The 23514-nt window shown below is 38.8% G+C and overlaps 1 protein-coding gene across 2 annotated transcripts in view; it reads left to right on the forward strand.

Annotated features, from left to right (window-relative positions):
• The window catches only part of LOC308197434 (uncharacterized protein), a 170262-nt gene that overhangs the window by 136211 nt on the left and 10537 nt on the right, over nucleotides 1-23514 (forward strand). The window contains exon 4 of one of the 2 annotated variants that reach the window (XR_013952931.1): nucleotides 15488-18539. The exons of the other annotated variant lie outside the window; for it this stretch is intronic. The gene's annotated coding sequence lies outside the window, so the exon portion shown is untranslated. Of the gene's footprint in view, nucleotides 1-15487; nucleotides 18540-23514 lie in introns of those variants that run through there. 2 annotated transcript variants of the gene reach the window in all.

Genomic DNA, 23514 nt, shown 5'->3' on the forward strand with positions numbered 1-23514 from the left:
ATACGTATGTACACCCATATACAAAGTTCAGTTAAGCGCTCATTAAAAGCATCCCATAAGAATTAAACATCTAAGCAGTATTTTTTACATTTTCTGAAAAAAAAAAAAAAAAAGTAGATTGGCTCATTACCATGACCAAATTCAATCGACACAATTAGCGGAGTAAAAATCTATACTATTGCTCTGTGAACTTGGATATATATAATTTGCTCTGTCCTATACCATTGCCACGCTATTTTGTCTCAATAGGCATGAGTTTCAATGTATTTGCATTGCAGTGACCAATACAGGGACTGCTTTGTGTCACTGCAGCTTTTAAAGCTTTTGTCATAAAGATGATTATTAATCTGTTTTGTGGAAAGTAACACATCAATCCACCCAAATTGTTGGAAGCTTTTGGCACATGATGAGAAATCCAGTAGCTAAAGATGGCTTATTTTTATGGTGATGTTGGTGTGTCAAAGCACACACCAAAACTTCATGGCTTTTGTTATCATATTTGCTCTATTAGAAATTCTAGGCAAATGTATTTTCTCATGCTTCCCACTCTTACCAGTTAAGTCCCACTCACTACAACCAAGAGCAGAAGGAGAAAATTGTGAAATGTTCTATCAGAACAAGAATAAATAATGTGTTCCTACACTTTTCTAGGATATTTTGTACCAAAATATTATATAAAAAAAGTCCAACTGTGCTTCTGTCAACACAGAAGAAATAACAGTTTTCATATTTGAACACATTATGATCATTTCTATTATGAATCTAATTGTTCTTGGCTTTCTTCAATCTGTTCAAGTTAAAGCTTATTCTCCTCCCCACTCAGAGGTTAGTGCCAGGGTTGCTATGAGAGCTGTTCTTAAATGGGGCTGTCTAGAAGGGTAGGTAAACATGCTTTTTAAAAATGTAGTGACCATTCGGACAGTGATTTTATAGCACTAAACACCTGTTGGGTGAAACTTTCCTACCTGAAATAAATCCTCATTAAACTTAGCCAGCTGTTAAGACTACAGTGTGGTTTACTTTAGGGTGCAATAAATATAATATATATATATATATATATATTTAATTTTATAATATATAAGATATAATTATATTATATTATTTATTATATATAATGTATACTTATAATATATAATATATATATAATATCTATATATGATGCCAGCTCCTTGACTAGTAGCTGACCTTTATTCTACCTCTTTGTCCTTATTTGCCAGTGGGAGGAACTTGTTAGCAGAGCCCTCATAAATAGCTTGGAAAATCCAAATCCATCTGATATTACTTGTGCTGACCTAAGTAAGGTCAGCTGTAGAAATTTATGGACAAAGGGGATGTGGTCAGCAAACCACCATCCTTTATGTGTATGGTTTGATATCCCATACCCAGTGGGTCACATCAGGTGGTCTTCATGCAAATATGTGAATGCCACTAAACGGCCCTTGTGAGCTCAAAGTTTTCCTCAGTGAAAAATGCTCTAAAGAAAAGTGCTTAGATTCACCTTTATGACTGCAGTAAGTAGAAAACCGGATATTGTGTGCAATTAAATAGAGAGAGCTAGGTTAATGAAAAGCACAGCTTCTACTAGCAAGTGTTCAGGATATGTAAGGTGGGGTTTTGTGGTATTCTGTGTGACATGATAGGGCATGGCAAACAAGCCTGGCTTCATAGCGCAGGTTATGAAAAAAGGGAGGGGGAAAAAAACTATTTGTAATCAAGTTTATTTGAACTTATTTCTGGAACTACTGGCTTTTGAGAGAAACTCCATTTCTCCACACAGGTCAAGGCACTTGTATTGAGAAGAACTAAATCCAGAATGTCTAAAGTCTGTTAAATACTTGTGCAAGGTTTTGTTTTGGTTGGTTGGTTAGTTTTTTTGTTTGTTTGTTTTGTTTTGTTTTTTACAGGTTTCAGTAATTCAGTTTAACACTTGCACAAACAATGAATTGTGGCAGAGGAAATTTGCCTTTTAAGTCACACATTCATTTATAAGGTTGCATGTGATTGCCACCCAGAGGCTCTTTGACTTTTGTGGGTTAAATTGTGTCTCTCCAGATGAGAAAACTCTCACAAGTAGTCATGTCCTGTGGGGAGGGTAAGTCCTGCTGATGGCCAGCCTGAACCTGTGCTGTGTCTAGAAGGTCTTTCCTTATATCCATATTTCTAGTCTCAACACCAGACTTCAAAGTGGTGATCTTGGCACTTTTGTAGGGGCAAACCCAGGGAATAGTGAAAATAGCAGTAAGAGTGAGTCTTTAATAATGATCCGATGAAGTACTTTAGCATCTGGTCCATTTAGATGGCATAAACTTATTTTTACAGACCCACGAGTACTACTTGTTCTGTAAATTAAGAACATTAGGACCAGTTTGTTGGAAATTATGTTGCTTTACATTACTTTCTTCAAAACATCGTCTGACTGGTATAATGAACATGCATTGTGGGAAAAGATATTGCAAAATTGCCTTGGCATAATCAGTATGAGTTATTTCCTTAAAACCATTTTCTAACCAAGAGCTCCACATGTATTTGGGAAATGTTTTCCACTACTAAGAGATGAACTAAAATGGGGTGACAGATTGATGCCTGACAGTAAGTGGAGTATTACAAGGGTGATGGAACTACTCACAGAATTGTTTGAATCATTTAAGTGATAAAGGGTTATAGGATTGAGACTGTAGATTTAGTTATTCAACATATGCATATTTTAGCATATGCAGAACCAGAATAGTCTTATTAGCTCAAGTGAGTGTCCTATCAAATCATAAATCCTGTCACTTACAGTAACTTGGAACTATGCTGGATTCAGGTGCGTGTGGTACTGTGATGGGACTGGGATAACCTGCCAGTAGAAATGCCTGCTGGAGATGGGAGGGCCTGACTCCTTGCAGAACTGTCATGTAATTCTTATTAATACGGCTGTGAAAATATACACCGGGGATTAATCATTCAGAAGTTTAAAACTTGGGAGAGGAAAGCAAATACTGTAAAACAGATATAACACAGACAGGACTCTGAGAATGAAAAGTCAAAGAAGGGTTCATTTCTGTTTACTTATATATCTCTTATCTAGCAACAGGTAGGTGTAAATATACGAAGATAACCCTTTGTTCCTAGTTAGTATGAAAATAGTGTCTAAGCTTACGTTATTGAACCATCATTTTTTCTAGAAAAGATCTCATGTAAGCCGGAATATTCTACTTCTTCACAATGAAAAATACTGTTGTTTTTGATAGAAAAGGGCATCATTAGTATAGATTGTTAATATAGATCTAGTTTTGTGTTGAATTTTCTCAAAACTACAAGAAAAACAAAATACATTTAAAGCAGCCTCTTCACATTTTCTGTTGCTGAGAGATTATATGCTTAACTAGTCTGGCCTGGGTTACCGTGTCTTGGTGCCGTAGTTCCTGTCTTTGCTAATGGTGTTACCTAAAACCGAAGGATCTGCTTGAACAAAATATGATTTTTTTATAAATACTATAAAGATATATATTATTCTACAATATAAATGGCTGGTTGTGATTAACATTCTTACTATGCTTCTTAACACAACATATGTATAGGCAAATCTGGTAAAATTCCCTCGTACATGCAGCTCTCAAGTATTTCCCTGTATGAGATATGATGGGTTTAGTTGTGTTTAGACCTTCAGCATACAGTTTGGCAACAACTGTATTAGGGATAATCCGCAGCCTAAATTTCTGGGCTAATTTAAATAAAAATTATTCAGCTGTACTGCTTAAATAAGATAGGATGAAATACATTCTTGTGCTATATTATTTCTTACAACTGATTAATTGATAATCCGTAGTGTTTTGGAACAGAATGATAATTTGGCAGAAGGCTTGCCTACTATCAGGGCTATGCCTGCCTTTGGCCTGATGACAAGAGCTAAAACCAACATCTTACATACACTCAGCCGAGCCCATTGGAGTTTGATGGCCAAGTTCTCCGAGGAAGTTCCCTTTCCTGTGGGCTGCTGGGGCTTTTCCAAGCGCCCCTGTAAGTGCTGCTCCTTCCAGCCGGGCTGCTGTGGGCCAGGCACTGGGATGGAGAGGCAATCGAGGGGCAGTGATGGCAATTCAGCCTGGAGTGGCCGGAGGGCAGGCAGCGCGTGTTGGGTGAGAGCTCATCTGGGTACTGGCCAAGCAGAAACTGGTGCACTGAGGTTGGGAAGGGAGCAACAGCAGAGGAGCTGGGAGGAGAGCTACAGGAAACAAAACTTTTCTGTCTTCCTCTTTAATTTCTATCCACATGAAGGGTACACATCTCTCACTGCTATAAATTGCCCCATTACCTAAAGACATGCTTTTGATTTAAAAATATCATCTCAGAGTGACTAATGTGTACTTGAACATAGTTTCCCCTGATGACATCGGTCTTTTTCCACTTGGGGGAACAAACTAGGGAAATTAACCTCTTTTGGGTTTATGCATTTGAGGCCATCTTTACTATTATTATGCTTGTCTACTGGTCTTATGATGGCAGCCTGATTCATTGCAGCTGCATCCTTTTGCTCTGAAGTGGTGTTACAGTGACAGCGGTACTACTGTGGACCAACAGTGGAAGCAGATTTTTATTTTTGTTGTTGTTTTTGCAGCATATAGCAAAGGGAAGATGAAAAAGTTTTGATAAAATAGCCGGTTTTGTGGGTTTTGACTAAGGTAGTACAACAACAATGCAAGACTGATGACAAGTAAATAACAGTTGTCTTAAATAAGAGCAATTACAACGTACTCTCCCTCCTTTGAGCAGACCTAGTGTTGTGTCTGTAATTAGCAGTTTCTGGAAATGGCAGTTCATGTTTGCAGTAAACATGCATTAATCAACCCAGCTGAATGATTTTTGGGTGCTCATTATTATAACTATTTCTGGGATAGATTGTCAGACTAGCTGGCTTTTTGTAGCCATAATTTTGAGGACGTCCAGATTCTCCAGCAGTTGGAAATCCTGTATTATAATGTTTCTGTATCTGTAGGGAGAACCCTTTAGCACTTTTATATCCAGTTCCTCAAGGTGTACAGCTAACATTTCAGGTGGATGCCCACATGTTTAGTGCTACTCAGAGCTAGAATGTTTCTATTTCCCTAAAGAGCTTGCTTATTTTAGTCATTAAGATACAGCCCCATGAAAGCACTGGGTCTGAAAGGAAAAGGTGAATTATTTCAGAGGTCAGGTCATTTAAAGCTGTTTTTGTTTTGTTTTGTTTTGGGCTTTTTGTTGGTGTTTTTTTGTTTTGTTTTGTTTTTGTTTGGTCTTACTGTGAGGGAGGGGGAAAAAAGATCCTAGAGTTGCAAATGATGCATGAACTGACAGATCCTTGCATTCTGCTGTGCTTGCATTTGTAATACAATATTCAGTCCATAAGCAGCCATCAAAACACTAGAAAGTCAGTCAAAAGCTCTGTAAAGCATTGTGGTTTTTTTTCCATTTGTCTGTTAGTTTGTCCTTATCTACACAAAGCTTAAGAACTAATTACATAATTTGAGAAGAAACAAATAATCACATATAATTCCTGCTACCAAATATATTATTTATTATTTTTAATAACACCTTAGCAGAACCATTTTATTAAAATACGGGTTTCACTGATCTTACCTCTTACAGCCTTAAAGCTGGGGGGGGGTTGTGTCTGAAAATGTCTGCAGATGAATGGAAAGCTTCTGGGCAAAGAAACATCTTTGATCAACACTAAGGAGCGCAACAGTGGTGCTGCCTAGGTGTAGACGTTTACTGTCTATTCATCACCTGTGACTGTAGATGTGCATTCTGCAAGGTTTCTGAGCCTAACCTGAGATATTTTAAAGTGGGTTTTCATAGTGTGATGCTCTGTCCCAGTTTAAAATAAATAAATAGAATAATGTGTCTTTTTAAATGTATTCAGGAGACCCCTGAAAATCGCATGAACTTTTAAAATTGCTTGTGTCCATGACCATAATAACTGAAGTAATGTTAAGGTAGTTCCCTATTAGAGCTGTGCGCTAGCATTGATCTAGAAGTACGCAGCAGGCAGAGCTGTATACCCTCCTCTGACAAAACTATCTTCTAAGAGCAGATTCTGGTAACCCTACTCACGTCAGGGATATCCGTTGTCTTTAAAAAAAAAAAAAACTGTAGAGATCATATGCTATGAATTCATTTCTAGTTCAAATTTGTCCCAGATCTCAGTTGTTTTGTTTTCTGAAGTTCTGAGGTTTCTATGTAAAAAATATTAATGTTCATGTTATGGTGCATCAAGGCTGGATTGCGCCTATGATTTGACATGCAGCTACTCTATTGTAGCAACATTTCCAGTGAAAAAACCTGTGGGAGAAGTAATGCTGATCCCAGGTATAAAATTCTGATCCTTTGTAAGCCTCCATATGTGAGTTTTCTATAATCTTTGCATTCCTCTAAACCAGTTTTAATTATAATACTGCTTTTCTCAACACAGTGTGAAATTTGTGTTGCTGAAATCAAATGACTTGGCTCCTGATAAATAAATTGAATAGCTTAGGAGATGGTATGCACCGCTGATGCCACCTATGTTTCCAGACGGGCTTTTCAAGCTCTTAGTGCAACCTCTTTTAATAGACTGATTTCAATTAAAAAGGAGTACGCTATATTCCTAGTTTTGGTATGACTGGAACATCTGCGAGACTTCAGAGTGACTGCGAAGGTTTGATAAGCAAAACATTCACAATTTAGCAAGTCCTGTGGATTGTTTAGATGTATTTGTGGTGAGTTTTGCTTTAGCCTGTGGAGAAAAATAGCCTGCAAAAGCAGTGGAGTAGAGAGTTAACTTGGGATTCATGGAAAATGAGGTAGATAGCTGGGATTAGCTTGCTGGTATGTACACGTGAAGCTTGAAAATTAGGGTTCCAGCTGACTAGTCAGGTTACTATACATGTAAATAGTGTTCAACCACTGTGCTGAAAACTTTACGTATTGAAACTTTCTTTACTGCCACCAAAGCTGTAGAGAAATTGCAATTGTAAGGTAGTGAAGTTGTAATTAATTTGTAATTTAATAGTCTGAGATTCAAGAATTTCTAATTACCTCTTTGACAAGATTTTCTTTGGTGAATGGATAAGAGGTTTCCATCCTTTACTGATGAGGATTTCCCCACAGAGCTCTCAAAAGCATAGTACTGGGGGACTACTTTGGGAAGGCAAGTGTTTGTTGCAAAAGAGATGTCTAATGAGGTCCTCAGTGGCTCAGAGTCAAGTTACAGAATTTTCAGATCAAAGAGAAATCTTGGCAATGAGGAGGACTGCTCTTATATTTGAATTCTATTTAGAGGGCAACCTTCAAGGGCACGTATCACCAGGAAAACTCCTGTGCATGTTGATGGCATTATTCTAGGAGGAGATACTAGCACTATCGTGGAATTTAGGATTTACTGTAAAGCACAGACAAGCGTGGCTGGGGGAATACCGCGCCTGGCATCGGTTAATACCAAAGAGCTTTGATTTGCAGTACAGCCTTCTCTTACTTCCCTGTATATCACAATTGCATAGTAAGATTGTATGAACAAAGTGATTGGGAAGCACTATTTTCGTACAATCTTTTGATGGCAGAGGTTCTGCATTTTGGGGTGTGGGGGATGGTGGGGAGTTGAGGAAGGGACAGTATTCTCAAAATTCACAGCAAATGGGCAGCATTACAGAAAGCAGGGCGTTGGCAAGTTCTAATGTGAGGGGTCTGTCCTTTTGTGGATCTTGAAATGTAGCTGAAAAGTATAAACAGTACTTTGCTCCTGAAAAGTAATACTTCTGAGCTTTTAGTCTTTGGCAAATAAGTAGTTTTATGAGAAATTGTTACAGCCTGTTTTAGATAATATCAACGTTTCATACGAATGTACGCTGGTAATTGTTTAAAGCCCTTTCACTTGAGCTGCCAGTACAAGCGTGTATTATGCTGACTACCATTGTAACTGAGTTCCCCCTACCAAACTAATCAGAATTTTTTTATGATTTACTGGACATGAATTTTATTGGTTTAGTTCTTCCTTCCCCAGAATCCTAAATGTTAATTTGAAATGAACGCCATTCAAAGCGTACATTTAAGAAGGGAGGTAATCAATAGCAGAATTCCACTGCAGGAGAGGCTCTGACTACGTCCAGGAGTTTCTCATTTTTATGTCAATAGAAACCCTGTGAAGTAACCTTTTTTCCCCCTCTAGGAACATACATTAGTTTAACTGAGATCTATAAAATCTCAGTTACTGCTGACCCAGCAAATTTACCCTATACATCACTACCTGTGGCATTTATATTTCCATAATGTTGTTCCTGCAGTTTTGCAGAACACTGTGTTAACTGAGAATTCAGCAATGGCCTCTCTATACAGTTGTACAAACGTTGTTCTAGAAATCTGTACTTGCTGTACTTCATCATCTACTCATTGTAGTAGGTAGTCTTATTAAGCTTAAGCAAAGATGAGTCAGTTCGCTGAGAGAGTGGATTAAAGTTAGCTTGGATGATTTTCCAGTTGTCCATAGCGTTTGGCACTCTGTCTGTCTCGGATGCTCAGTGATTTGCGGAGGGAAAAATGCTGTTAGCTGACAATAAACTGGATCTTTTGCATACAGAGTTGTCAAGATGTCTTGAATCTGTTCGGGAATAACACTTTCTGGAGGAATGTTTCATTTGCAGTTTTAGTGATCTGCATTTGATATAGTCCTGATTCTCCATCCTCATTTGCTGTACTTGCACACCAGCACTTCATTCTCTCCCTTTCTCAAATTCAGTTTTCCCCACACTTTTCAGCTTAAATACAAATCTGTTCTTCCTCTCCTCCCCTTGTCATTGATATTTCTCACAGCCATTTCTTTATTATTTTTGTCTATATTTTCTGCTTGCATTTATGTGACTCTATGCTTCATATATGAAATAACCTTCTAGGTGATGCATACTGCAGTGTTATTTAAACAGCATATAAAGCCTTTCTTATTCTATTAAACTTTCAGGCTATAATGGTCATACCCCACACTGCTTTTTTGGTCTTACATGCTTTTATTTAAGATGTGCAATGAGACAGTGGTGCTGTAGTTTCAGTACTCTATTGCTTATGGGGCAAACATTGTGAATACTTACAACACTATAACAAAGAATTTGGGTTTGTTTGCTGAAAGTCAAAGACATGGATCTTGTATCAATTATAACGTGGGTATTTTTCCAATGGGATTTGGATTTAGGTATATATGGCTTTTTTCACTCTAAGTTATATGTGGACAGAAAGACTTAGTCTTTGATAGGTATTTTAGTGCCATAAAATTCTTTAGCTAAGGCGAGCTCTTGGGAGGAAAGCAACAGGCAATTAATTCGTAACCCTAAGTGGTAGTGTCTGGGAAAACTAAAGACTAATTGAGGTAAGCTATCACTTGACTGTTTATTTTCATAACCTAATTGTTCATTTCTCAACGGCTGTAGGCAATGTGATTAATATAAGCTGTAAGAGCAATCAAGCTGAAAGAAGATGGTAATGGACTACATGAGGGTATTCTTGTTCTCCATCCACTTATTTTGCTGTAGTTTGAAAAGCTCTTCAACCGAGCTGTGGAATGAACTGAAATTACTTTGGTAGCCAACAGGTATATCAAGGTCAATCTATCAACAGGCATATTGCCATTGCTGGTATTGTTTAAAGCAATAAAACACCTAAACAGATTTTGCTTTTTTGTTTGTTCTTTGCTTCTTTCCCCTGTATCATCCTGTCTCATCTTCAGACCTAGCCAATATATAAATGCTTCTTTTGCCATTTGCAGGTCAGGTCGCATTCTTCAGACAGAGAGACTCCTTCCCAGAAGACTCTCTCTTGCTTATTATTTCAGCTTTGTGATATATCAACCAAGCCATTCACAATCCATTACTGCTCCATTTTCCCCTTTTCAAAAGGCATAAAAGCCCTTTGTTGTTAGCTTTCTTTCCTGTGTGTCTTTAAAGCAATGTGATGCTTTCCTGTATATGAACAAGGTGAGGCTGATTGAATGAGAAATTCTTTCATGTACTTGCCTGCATTAGACTTTCAAATTGCAGGGCAGAATTAAACCAGATATGCAGTGATGCTCTTATAAGATATTTAAAGTCCAGTTCTGCTGGCAGCTGACCTAGATAGTCACAGTATTAGATTGCTTCAGCAAACTGAAAAAGCATGACCTTGACATCTTTGCTTCTGTTAGTTCAAAATAAAGGTGGTACCAGTCACTTGCAAGTGGAAAAAATACATTACAATGCTACATGGGATTAACACAGAATGACTTTTGGAGCCTAGATCAGCTTTTATTGGAAAAGCTGGACCTACAAAATCTCCAGAGGAAAAGGCATTTTCTCTTGTTTCGTTTCCTATTTGTGAGCATTGTATGCTGAGCAATTCTGCTTATAATCAGCTTCACACATTTGATTTATTTTTTAATTATTTTCTACCTAAAAATAAGCCAAAGGCTGCATAAGTATATTTAGTATGTGCCACTCAAAATACAAAACAAGTGCATAGCAATAAAGCTTGGTTCACTCGCATGAAGATAAATAGTCCACGTGCAGCAGCAGAAGAAAGCTGTATCACCATTAACTGGTATTTCACTTACACACGTACAGGGGCTGTGGGGTTTCACTCTGTTATATCAGGATAAGCCAATATATGGATGTGCCTTGGCCACAGTGAGTAAATCCATGCCTCTGAAACCCTTCCTTTGAAAGCATTTTTACATGTAGCTCAAATAATAAGCTCCTCATGGTGTGATGGATAAATGTAACCCCACACTTGGTCTTCACATTCTAATAATAGTCTGAAGTGGATTCCTAAATGACGTGTGTGGTGTTTGTACTGCATCGTGGTTGTTTTTCCTGATTTGCGGTTTCTGTGATGCATTGATGCAAACACTCAAAAACACTGACTGAAGGTAAGGTTTCAAAATCTTGTGTTCTAGGTGATAAATTTGTCTTGATGGGGTCTGCAATGTTTATTAATTGCACCATCAGGAAAGGAATGTCAAAGATGACACTATGAATTTTAGAGTGGCTAATGAATTAATTTCTACTCTTCTTCTCACAAAACAGTTTATACGAGAGATCCAAATCCTCTACCCTTTACTCATGAAAATGTAGCAAAGTTCAACGTTGCAAAATATCTGTTCACGAATCACTAGCAGAGGTTGTTGATACAGATTACTCTAATTAAAAGGTGTCGGTATTGATACTTCCGGTGAATCTAGTGCAATTTCTTCAAGTGTAATCAGTAACAGAGAGCCCTTGTCTAAGTAAGGTCCTACTGATAAATATCATATCAGCGATCTGAACGCCATCTCTCCAAGGTCTGGAGAGGAAAAGCAAGCCATCCTATTCAGGAATAGGAAAGCTTCTTCCTGAGAGCTTTTCCTGACTTTTTTGACGATGTCAAATAAAAAAATGTATTTCATTTGTATGGTGCCATTTATCCCAAGAATGCTCTGAACAGACTATCAAAAACCCTTGGCTAGAACAGCCTACCTGAACAGATGGACCAGACTGTTGAAGCTGATCCTACATTCCCCATCCTGACTTCTTACAACCTTGCCTAACAGCGAAGCAGTACCAGAATGCTCAGACTTTGCTACCGTCCAGGCAGTAACACCAGTAGTTGGGGCTGAAGATGTGGTCTAGAGCCTTCCTGAGGTTGTTCTACTTTGCTACACCTTACCCTACTTCTTTCTTTCATTCATTTCCACCGAAGATGAGTTAAGGCTGAATGTTTTCTTTTCACTGGAGTTGACGCAGACATGTCGCAGCCAGCAAAAATTGTGAATGTGAGAAGAAAGAATTGTTTCAATTCCCCCCAAATTAATAAATTTACAATCTACAGCAATGGAAATACTGACCTTCTCATCAACATCAGAAATGTGATTTGATTTCAAATGTAAAGCAGCATTTTTCCTGCCCAAGGATTTTTTTTCTAGTTTTCTACTTTCCTTGATTATTTTTTATCTTAAAAAATAATAATAATATAAAAAATAATATGCTTACTCATAGGCAGCCAGTGTTAAAACCAAGACCTGTTGATAAGAACTTAGAACGTAATGGGAAAGAGGAAACCAAACAGATTTGTCTGTCTTATATTGCTTTAGGGTTGTCTTGTATGGGATATCCATCTTAGCTTAAAATGCAGTCTAGTTCATTCCCTACATCTGCAGTTGGATAGTGGATTAAATATTTCACAGCTGAATGGAAGAAGTCATTAGGTCCACACTGTATTTCTGTGACTCTTTCGTGCCACCAAGTTCTCTGTAATTAGTGGCCCTTGTACTCCAATTATCAGTAAGGAACTACATGCAGACGTGCTCACCTCTGCTATTAACTCGACAGGTCTATGCATGCATTATGTCAGAAAAGCAGGGTGAAAAACACTCTTAAGGCAACATTCATGCCTCCTTGTTATTAACTCTGACTTCTCTATAAAATTGTGGCTTTAGTTCTGGATATAATGCAGATGGGCAGAAATGACATTCTATTTGATATCCAGTGTTAACTCTGTAGGAACTTCATGTCTTCCGAGCTGCGCAAAGGTTGAAAGAGCTGCATAGAGACCACAGGCTAATCACGAAAGCCCTAAGGCACATCTTTCATCTTTACTCCTACTGCCTCCTCCTCTTTGCCTTCCTTGGGTCACTCTCATCTGTAAGCGTGGGTTGGTGTTTTGTTTTGTTGCTTTTGTTTGTTTTTCTCTTTTTTGGGGGGAGCACTTAAGCATTTATCTTTGCTGCTTTATCACTTTTTAAGAGATGATTTGTGTGACTCTCCTGATTTTTTGTTCTGCTAGGAAGTCTTCCCTTCGAAGTCAGTAACTGAGTACTCCACTGGCACTGGGCTGTCCACATGCCCTGTCCTCATCTGTCCTCCGTGTTTGCAAAACGGTCCCTGTACTCATCCTGTCTTTTTGTAGAACAGCATGTGAAAACTGCATTTTACTGTGCAGCATACTCTCTGGCCAGTAGTAATAACATGTAGTAAGATGCTCTAAAAGTGTTTTGAATTCTTGTGCAGACAATTTAATCACTACTGTTGATGGGGGCAGTGGGAAAGATAGACTTACACTTATCTCACTTTTTTTTTTTTAGGCTTTTGGTTTTGGAGTTTCCTTGACATTTCTTTTGGTACCCAGCAGTGGTTCCTTTATCTTTCTTGTTCTGTTTGTCTCCAGTTTTACCACAAAATAATGACATATGAATTATTTTTTGAAATATAAAAACTATAGACAAGACTGTATACAGGAGAGAATAAATGATTTGGATTAACTATCCTTAAACAGAGCTGAAATCTGTGTCATCTGTGTATGACTGGGGCTAAATGTCTTTTGTTATGCCCTGGGTGTTTTCACCAAGGACTTGCTTTGGAGTGCAGGAGCTGACTAACATGCATGCTGTGGTGTAATCAGGGAAGTAGGACTGGCATGAAAATGGAGAGTAAACCTACTTTTTTATAACAATGTGTTAAGTCTCGGCCATCTGTTTAGCATAGTCACAGTTCTGGGGATTCTGAACAACTTTCAGGCAGAAGGAAGGGGGAGACTAAGGAGAAGAAAAGGTGAACAGGTATCCTCAGCCTTTCACTCTTATGAGAAACAAAACAAAAGATGAGGAGATGATGAGATACCATGGTTTAACAGAAATGATTAAAAATGGAAATAGGTCCACTCTGAGCAGTACAAATTAGAAATGGGCTAGGAGTTTTCTTTGAGATTATTCTGAATAGCTCTGAAAGCAGTCAATAACAACAACAACAATTTCCTGTTCTACTTATTTATGAGATTAAATGGTGCACTTATCACTTTTTAATCCAATCTGTTTATGGACTATACATACATACATATTCTTTCCAATGAGGACTTCTGTTTGGGAAGCACCTTTAAGGGAATCATTTGTCTGTGGGGGAAGGTTTAACAAAAATGATAATTACAGGCTGCTAGATCACAGTCCAAAGTCTGTTAGCAACAGTTCTTTTTGTGCAGGTTGTTTCCATAAATAACTGGGTTGGAAATTCTGAACTGATAAATGTTTAGACATTTTGTGAAAGAAACTGCCTGACATTTGCAGAAAGAAACACTATGTTGTTCTGGAGAAAAAAATGAACAACTGGAGGTTGTCCTTAGTTGCCTTGCAGTTTCTCTACTGGTTAATGGTGAGAGAATTCTTTGTCGAATCCAGGAACGCAGGTAATGCCACACATCCAGAAAGAGGGCATCTTGTTTCAGTAGTTGGTGCCTTGCCTTTTCAAAACTCTCCTAAGAAGGTCTTGAAATTGATACGGGGACAGTACTAGCCTTTGTTGTTACTCTTGTTTTTTATGTTTATAGAAAACAGTTCTGATACCATTGTGCAAAGTAATTAAGACAAATTCCAAGGTATTTACTTCCTCTGATATTTCTGCTGCTGTTTAAAGATATAAGTCTCTTTTGTGTTTGCATCTGACAACATGTGATACTGCTTTTATCAGATTCCTCTATCAAAAAAATGTGCTTTCAGCTCTTCCCTCCCCTTTTACACTGCCACTGGCTAGCAGCTTGTAGAGGCAACAGAAATCTCACCTTTGTTGAAAATGTCTTACTGTCCACACGTTATTTCTGTATGAAGTGATCTCAGACAAGATTGAGAAATGTATGTTGCATGAATTCGTCCCTGACCTGGAACTCCCTGGAGATAGTGCCAATGTTGTTTTAGTAAGTTTAAACTCGGTCACTGAAAGCCCTTCGGTGTCACTGGAAAGATCCCCGGTCGAGATGACAGACTTTGGAACAAGCTGTTCATTATTTCCCAACAAAATTAGGCTGTTGAGTGCAGGATAAAATGAATTGCATTGAAACCAAAGACTTTGTCTAAGAAGGCTTATGGGTTACGGTATAACAGATGACTGGGTTATTGGTGTCTGAAGGAATGGTTTGATGTTTTCTCCTACTCATTCCAGCTGTGTGCAATGCCCACAGCCACCCTGAAAGCTGTTTTGCAAAGTCCCAAAGCACAGATAAAAATTGGCCTTTCCAGAGATAACTAAGGGAGTCTATTCATAAATTAAGGTACCTGTTTTCTGTTCACTGCTACTATGTAAAACTAGATGAGACAATTTGGTCAAAAGGCATGCATCTCTGCATGGATTTGTTTTTCCTCTTCTGCTTGCTTAGGCTGGTCTGTAGATGTGTGGATGCCTTATGTAGCCTCGCAGTCTTCCTACTTTCACTGTCAGTTAAACCTTAACATGTTTTAGCGTGGAACGCTTGACCAAATGCTTGTGAATAGAAAGCAGATGCTGAAACAGTGGATGCAGACCCTTGGGCTGTCAGGCCAACGCCTTCAGGATGAATGGTGGATGTGTGTATGTATGGCTTTCTTGCTGAGCCCTATGTATATTACAGCTGCGTATCTCTGAGAACTGTAGCTTTCTGAAAGTGGTAGCAAGCTTTTGTCCATCACTTTGGGCTTGTTGGCTTTAAAGGCAAGAAATCATCAGGCCTTAACACAGACCTTTTCCTCCCTGCTCAGGCAATGAGGCCAGCCAGCTGTGCATCTTCCAGCACCTGTCATTACAGCAAGTGCTTGCTTTCCTGCAGAATGTCATTAAACGTCCCAAAAGGAAACCTCAGAATTGTGGCTGAGAGAGTTATTGCTGCAAGTTGGTGATTTCCAAGGCTCTCTGTAGTTTTCAGCTGAGGAAATGAAATGGTGAAAAACAACCACAAAAAATAGCTGTCAGAACACCACACATCTACTGTGATATTTTGTTACACTTTATTGAAATGAACTGGTTAGAGAAGAATTTTTTTACCTCAATATTTATTTCTTCAACTGCCATAAAATGAGACTGTATGTGCTTTGATAAATGATTAGGAAAGGTGTCTGGTTTGATTTCTCTGATGATTGTTAAATAATCTGTGCTTTGTTGAACTCCTGCATTGTAACGTACACTGGTATCCTCCAGAGAATCAAAATGTTCTGTCATCTGGAGGAGCAGCAGTTTTTGCAGGACTAATTGTCCTTGTTCCTCAGAAATGGAACAATGCCCAGCAACACAAAATTATAGTTAAGTTCTGGTCCTTTGTCACACTGAGAAATGCTGTGGTTAAGAAAATATCTCTGCAAGTGATCTGTTTAAACATAGAGAATTGTGCAGAGAAGAGAGTTTCTCTTATCTTAGCTTAAAAACAGAGGCAGGCTCCAGGGCCACAGACAGATATTAGTGCAATGTATTGCAAATACAGCAATCAAAGTTGCAGTTCTTAGTCATAGCCCATGAAATGCAATAACTAGAGGCCATGTTGAACAAATTCCGAAGAGAGTCTCTTCTGCCTTGTGTGACATTATTGATCAACCTGTCACTCCTCCACACTGGACAAGAGCTGCAGTTCTGCAGCAAGTGTATCTTTCATACTTGGGAATGAGTTGAGGCAATAGTTTTGCTCTTCAAAATCACTCGATATTAGCTTGAAACTTTCTGTTAGTACTGGAAGCCTTTGTATCAGAATGAGCCAGACTATACTTCGGTGAAATTCCTACTTTGCTCTGTTGTTTGAGATAGTTGGAACATGTAACTCTAGCTTTTCAGGGAAAAAAAAAAAAAAAAGTCTTATCCAGGCAACATGAAGAGTTGGCTACTTTTCATAATAATTATTCAGATGTCAAGTGATTTGAATTAGAGATGTTAGGAAATTAATTTAGACTGTGTGTAGCTCTTTTCAGTTAAGAAATCACAGAATCTCAGAATGGTTTTGAGGTTGGGAGAAACCTCTAGAGGTCATCTAGTCCAACCCCCCTGTTCAAGCAGGGTCACGTAGAGCATGTTACACAGGATCGCATCCAGGTGGGTTTTAATATCTCTAAATAAGGAGACTTCACAACCTCTCTGAGCAGCCTGTTTCAGTGCTCTGTCACCCAAACTGTAAAGAAGTTCTTTCTCAAATGGCAATGAAACCACCTGTGATTCAATTTATACCCATTATCCCTTGTCCTATCACTGGCCACCGCTGAGAAGAGTTTGGCCCCATCCACTTTACATTGTCCCCTCAGGTATTTATAGAGGTTGATAAGATCCCCTCTCAATCTCCTCTTCTTTAGGCTAAACAGACCCGTCCCTCTTAGTGTTTCCTCATAGGACAGATGTCCCAATACCTTAATCATCTTCGTGGCAATGCGCTGGACCCTCTCTAGAAGTTCTACGTCCGTTTTGTACTGGGGAGCCCAGAACTGCACACAGTACTCCAGGTGTGGCCTCACCAGTGCTGAGAAGAGGATCACTTCTCTCAACCTACTGCCCACACTCCTCTTGATGCAGGCTAGGAATGTATGGTCACTTGTGTGGAAACTATTTCCCCACTACCTTGTGCTGAACTTACTTATGACACTGCAACCCTTAGGACAGAAAGGAACCCAAAATATCAGTTGTGGCTTCTGCAGTGATGCTGAATACAGAGCTCATAGCACCTGACACTAGAAAGGTCGTATAAGAAGACTGGAAATGAAAGAGACTGACAGGTAATGATAACAAAAATAATAGGAAGAAAGGTCACTGATGTCTCATTCTTATTCTGGTGTGCTTTTGTGGAAACATCTGTAGAAAAGCAAGTGAACGGAGAAGCCGCAGATGTGGGGCTGCCATTAGTTCTGAGAGCTGATCACGCTGAAGTGCTGCGTCCTCTGCCAGGCCGGTTCCCAACACTTAGTCAGAATCACATTAGCTGACTTTGGTGCTTTCAAGATTCACACACACAGACAGACACACACACACACACACACACACACAGAGTTTGTGTGCTTTAAGGAGGGTTTGCCAAGGCTTGAGGAGGCCCTAGGCCTTTCTGCTCTGTTGTTAGGGGCCAAGGAGCTCCACACAGCTCAGGGCGTTGGGCCCTGTAGGGCCTTGGGGCCTGTGGAGCCGTGGGGCCGAGGCGTCTTCGTGCTGCTGAGCTGGGACCTGAAGGGGAGCAAATCGCTGCTGTGGGGAGCTTTATTTCACACATGGAGGTTCTGGTGTGCTCTAAACAGCCTGCTGCTGTCCCTCAGCAGTGCCATAAGCCAAGGAGGTAAATGCTGGTTGTTCTGGCTCTGCCTGTGTCCTGGTATCTTACACAGCTGCATTTTTTGTTCAGGCTTGTGTTGCCTTAGGCAATGCATACCCAAGAGGAGTGGGATTACATAGATGTCTGTAGGATGTAAAACTTCTTCAAAATTCGGAAATCATTTTAAAAATGCATTTGTCAGGAGTAGCAACGAGCAGTGGGGAAAAACAATACATGAAAGATTTAGGAAAGAAGCTGAAAGTGAGATCTTCAGTCAGTGCAAAATGTGTTGCTGCACAGAAGTCTGATTGACCCCAGCTGTAAGAGAAGCCTACAAAGAAGACCTGAGGAAATGAGAAGATGTCTGATGCGCGCTATGCTTTATGTGCGCTGTATGACATGTAATTCTTAGAGGAATGGAAGGAATGGTGTAAAATCAAACTGCAGTCTACCTTCTTTTCTCTCTTGTCTTTTGAAAATTTGCTTTGGAAAATGGTAGCCAATTTTTACATATTTCAATTAGCAATCCTAGCAGTAAAAGAAAGGTGTAGTGGATAAAGCATATGTATGTGTATATATTCAGTATTAGAGTCCCAACCCATCAAAGTAGAGGCTTTGAAAAATGTTTGTTGTACATGGATATACATAATGAGCAACTTCTTCCAGAAGGCTTAAATGGCATGTAGCAGCAACTTCCTTTAAGGCTACTGGCGCTGGTGGTACTAAGACTTGCTTGTATGAACTCGTTAGACTCCTACTGTACAGTAGGAGTCTACAGTGCTGTACTAAAATACTTTATTTTTAAAATGATCATATGTAGACAACTTTTAGCATACTGCCCTGCTTGAACATTTGAAAGTTATCATTTATATTTTAAAATTGGAAGAGAGAGGCCCTTAACTAAATTCATTATCCAGGTCTAGAGATGCTTGGCATAAGGTTTGAATTTGACAATTTTGTTCCAACCTTTGGTGTTGAGTATTTTTAATGCTGTGACCTATCCTTAAATGTTTTCCCTTACTGAAGACTATGTAGCAAAAGTTTAGGAAAGCTATAAAGAAAGGCATTATAATTCTTTGAAACCAAAGTAGTATCCCGGTCCACTTAATCCTGTGACATTTTCCAGTAGCTGAATGTAGAGGAAGGTACATTTTACTTTTTAATTAGAATCTGACATCTTAAAATGCTTCTCTTGCTCAGGGAAGACTGAAATTCAGGTTGCATACACAAACCATATGTCAAAGATCCTGTTTACTATCTGGAATATTCTAAAATGTGTGAAGGTGATGTTCATAACCGTGTGTCTCTAAAGCTATGGATTGTTGCATACATCTTCAAACTGCAGCAGCTGTTTAAACATTTATGTAACAGTATTGCAAAATGTATGTCTACACAGGCAGTCTTTTTAGCTTGGAGATATAATTAAACAGGCAGATGAGTACATGAATTCTTCAAGTGCTCATTTATAAGTTCTTAAAAGACTTTTTCTAAAAGTGATAAAGCAGTACTAGTACTGGATACTCTGAGTATGGAAGAAAGGGCAGTGACCTTTTGTATGGTGGGAAGACTTTTTTATTGTATATTTGGGAACGCACCGAAGTACATAGAAACTTTATTTCTGAAAGTACTGTGAAATTGGGAACTTCTGTATGCTGAAACTCATCAAGCAGCAGAGTCATTTGAGTTGTGGCTGTATACAAGATAGCCCCTGCCCCAGTCATTCAGGTATAAGTTGGTAGTAGGCTGACTTCTGCATTCATGCAGTATTATAATATTAAAAGCTAGTGAGAGGTTGCAACTGTAATGGAAGTTTTTATTTTCTTGGTCTGAATTATTTAACACAATGACATCTATTTAATACTACCTAGGAGCTTAGCTATGTGACACTGCTAGTGTCAGAAAGGTAGGAATCGTAACAGCAGCACTGGAATTTCTACATCATCAGTATCCTTGTAGCTATTTCAGTCATCTCTATTCCTAGTCCTACAATAATGCATCAAAAATAGAATTCCCAGCTGACATTCAGTTCTGAATCTCACTAAAGATTAAGACAACTGTTGAATCAAGAGTGAATTCACAGGGTATCATATTTTATAGCTTTATTCCTCCGAGGATCAAGCTAAGGGATGTTGGGGCCAGTGTATACAGTGGTAGGCACCTTTCAATTTTCCTTAGATTAGCTGTTTACTTGAAGAGCTCCCCCTCCCCGCCCCCCCAAAGTACAAGTACAGAGATGAAAACAAAAAGCCAGTGATGATCTGGAGTGTGATGGTATATGGGCTCTTCTGCAGAGCTCATTTCATGCGCCAAAAAGGGGACATTTCAGACTGCTTGATTTTGAGGCTAGATTGTGTTTAACAATCTCAGCAATCTTGACATCACAAAGTGTGCTGGGCAAGACTGACCGGATGTGCACAAGCTTCTATCCGTTAGAGTGTCTGAAAATGAAACTCTGTGTAAAGGCATTAAGGTCATGCAGTATTTGCTTGCTCACTGCAATGAGGATTGGTGTTGAGATGTATGCTGCGGACATTTTACATAACGATGACTTTGGGTTCTAGGTCTGTTAACGTATCAGCTTTAATATGTGCTGAACTGATGAAAAATTAAAATTGAGCAATGTAAATATTCATTACCTGTGATGAAGGTAAAGCTCTATTTTAAAAACATTGTTTATTTGTTCCTGAATAAACCAATGGGCTGCAGTGCTGCTGCTAGCAGCTCTTCGTGTCATTTGTTACATCTCCTAAATCTGACAGAAGGATAAAATGATGCCTATCAGCCTTCATTTCAGATGACAGTCTAAGTATGCTTTGGGCAGATCACCTTAACAATTTATTAATTTCCGTTCATAATCGCATAACCACAGAACGCTCTTTGCAGATAACATAAAAGTATGTTTCTGCTGAACTGTGTAGAGCAGCAAGCCCTGTGATTAACAGTTTTTCTTTTTCTTTTTTTTTCTACCCATTCCCACATGGAGCCCAATGGGCAAATCAAAAAGGGTTTTAGGTAGATGTTCTCAGTTTAAGGCCTTCAATTCACAGGGAATCCTCTACACTCTTTGGTGAATAATTCCAATAGTTAATTCATTTGCCACCTGGGCAAATTAAAAAAAGAAAAAAGTCCTCAAAGTGTAGTTGTCTTCCTGTAGCAGCATTCTCCAGTCCATTGAATTTGGTTATCCTTTCTGTCTGCCAACTCCTAGAGTCAGAGACTTTCTCCATATACAAGTAACTAGAAAACTTGAAAAGTCATTATCCTATAACTTTTGATAAGACGAGAAGACAAAACTCATGTAAAATGTTTTGTAGCTACGGAGTATTTTGTAAGGTGGCTTCATGAGCCCTCTTCAGTTTTTTAATTACTTTGCAGAAGTATAAACACAGAAAACATGATGTGGTCGTTCACTACCGAGAATAAGGGCAAAAAGTATATAGTCTGTATTCTTGGAAATAGTACTGGTGAAACTCAGAAAGGACTAAGTAGGTTTTGCTGCAGTCCTGGCAGTTTAGTGAATCCTCTGCCCTGGAAGTTGCTGACTGCAAAGCAGGATGCAACAAGCAAGAGAGGTTTTTTGCAAACCTTTGTCTCATCTGTCTCAGTCGGTAGATCCATGTTTTCTCTACTTAGCATTTATTTTGTTCTCATCAAATATTTCTGTGTTCAAGTATGACAGTTTTGTGTCATGAGGCAATAGCTGTCTGTTTGGGGTTCCAGGCAGGAGCCCCTTCCTGTTTAGGACCACCTTTCGTTTATTAAATTGACCGAAAGGTTTGTAATGGCCTTGAAGGAAAATACAATATTCTGTGGATAGAATTGGTCTTCTATTGGACTTTTCTATGTAGATGAGGATAACAGCAACTTTGTTTCCTACCCATACTGGACAGCATCTATTTTTCATATTTGTTTTACTGTTTTGCACATCTGCTTTAAAGTTTCATGATAAGGATGGGGAGGGGGGCAGGGGGGAGGAGAATCAGGAAACAGTGCAGGCTTTTAGCTACCCATCCAGATAGTCTAGGGAAAAGAAAAATCCTGCCTTGTAAGGACACAGTGGTTGAACAGAAGATGATCTCCTTATTAACCTTTTTTTTTTTTTCCTTTCTGTCTCGCTGACTGACTTTTGAGGGTTTGTTTTTGCTTTAAACGTCACCTCTTCTTTCCTGCTGAAATAAAACTGCCTTCTAGTTTAAAATCCCTTTGGTCTTTTGGGAGATACCGCTACAAATGCAGTCGCGGTCTCAGGCTAAGTGGAGCTTCCTGTCATATACCACCTTTGGCCGATAGTAGGTAAAATAAGTTGGGCTGCTGTTCCTGTCTCTTTCCCTGCACATCTGGACACTCTTTTAGTCTGAGTTACAAGTAACATGGTAGAGCTCTTTCTGCAAAAGAGAGACTTCCAGCCTCTCTGAATGTCTTGCCCAAATGGCTGCAGCTCTCTTCCAAGAACAAAACAAAGCGTATTTGAGTATCCCTGAGCAATGCAGGTTTAGATGCCATTCTTTCAGAAGTATGTGTACAAAATCCTGCGCTTCCTGAAGCTCAAATCATGAGATAAGTGACTGTCAGGTGAATCCTTGAAATCATAGCAGATGGCTGTATCTAGCTTGATATAATTTCATCTTATCAGTGATTTTTGAATTATCTCAAATGTCATAATCTATGGTAAATTATATATTACATCTGTTCTGCAGGAACAAGTGAGATCAGGACTGAAATGGTATTAAGTACTCTCCCATCTGCCTAAACCAAGGGGTGCATTTAATGAGGTTTCTTTTCTTCTGTGCTTCCATTGTGCCAAATGGAATTGAGGATGGCACAGAGAATTTAGATTTTTTTTCAGGAGGTGATGTAAATTTGGAACAGTTGGGCAATAATGATGGTTTTTGCTGCATGTCTTTAAAAAAAAAAAAAAAAAAAGACCCCAAAAGATGAATCTTCTTTTCACTGCAGTTTTTGGAGTTCCTTTTGTTTCATTTTTACATTAATCTACAATGTAGAATATTGCATAGGAATTCTCTTATTGTCAAATAGACAATATGCTTATCTATCTATAGATAGATACTTCTGTAGATATTTAATTTTAAATTGCTTAATTAATGTATAAGCAAACAGAAAATTCAGTGGTTCAAAACAGAAAACTTGAAATGCATAATGTTTTTTATGACTTAATAATACTGTATAAGATATTGTACATGGATTCATGAAACAACAAGGGTTGTTAGGCATTGGAATGGGCTGCACAGGGAAGTGGTTGAATCACCATCCCTGGAGGTCTTTAAAAGACATTTAGCTGTAGAGCTTAGTGATATGGTTTAGTGGAGGACTTGTTAGTGTTAGGTCAGAGGTTGGACTGGGTGATCTTGGAGGTCTCTTCCAACCTAGACGATTCTGTGATTCTGTGAAATAACACACATCCCCACAGTACGTTAGGCTCTGTCAACATAAAATGTGGTATTGGAGTGCTAAGAAGGCTAAACTAAATATGAAATGGTATTTATTTGGAGGATATTT

This window comes from Anser brachyrhynchus (assembly GCF_964034855.1).
Source record: "Anser brachyrhynchus genome assembly, chromosome: 6".
Classification (NCBI taxonomy): domain Eukaryota; kingdom Metazoa; phylum Chordata; class Aves; order Anseriformes; family Anatidae; genus Anser; species Anser brachyrhynchus.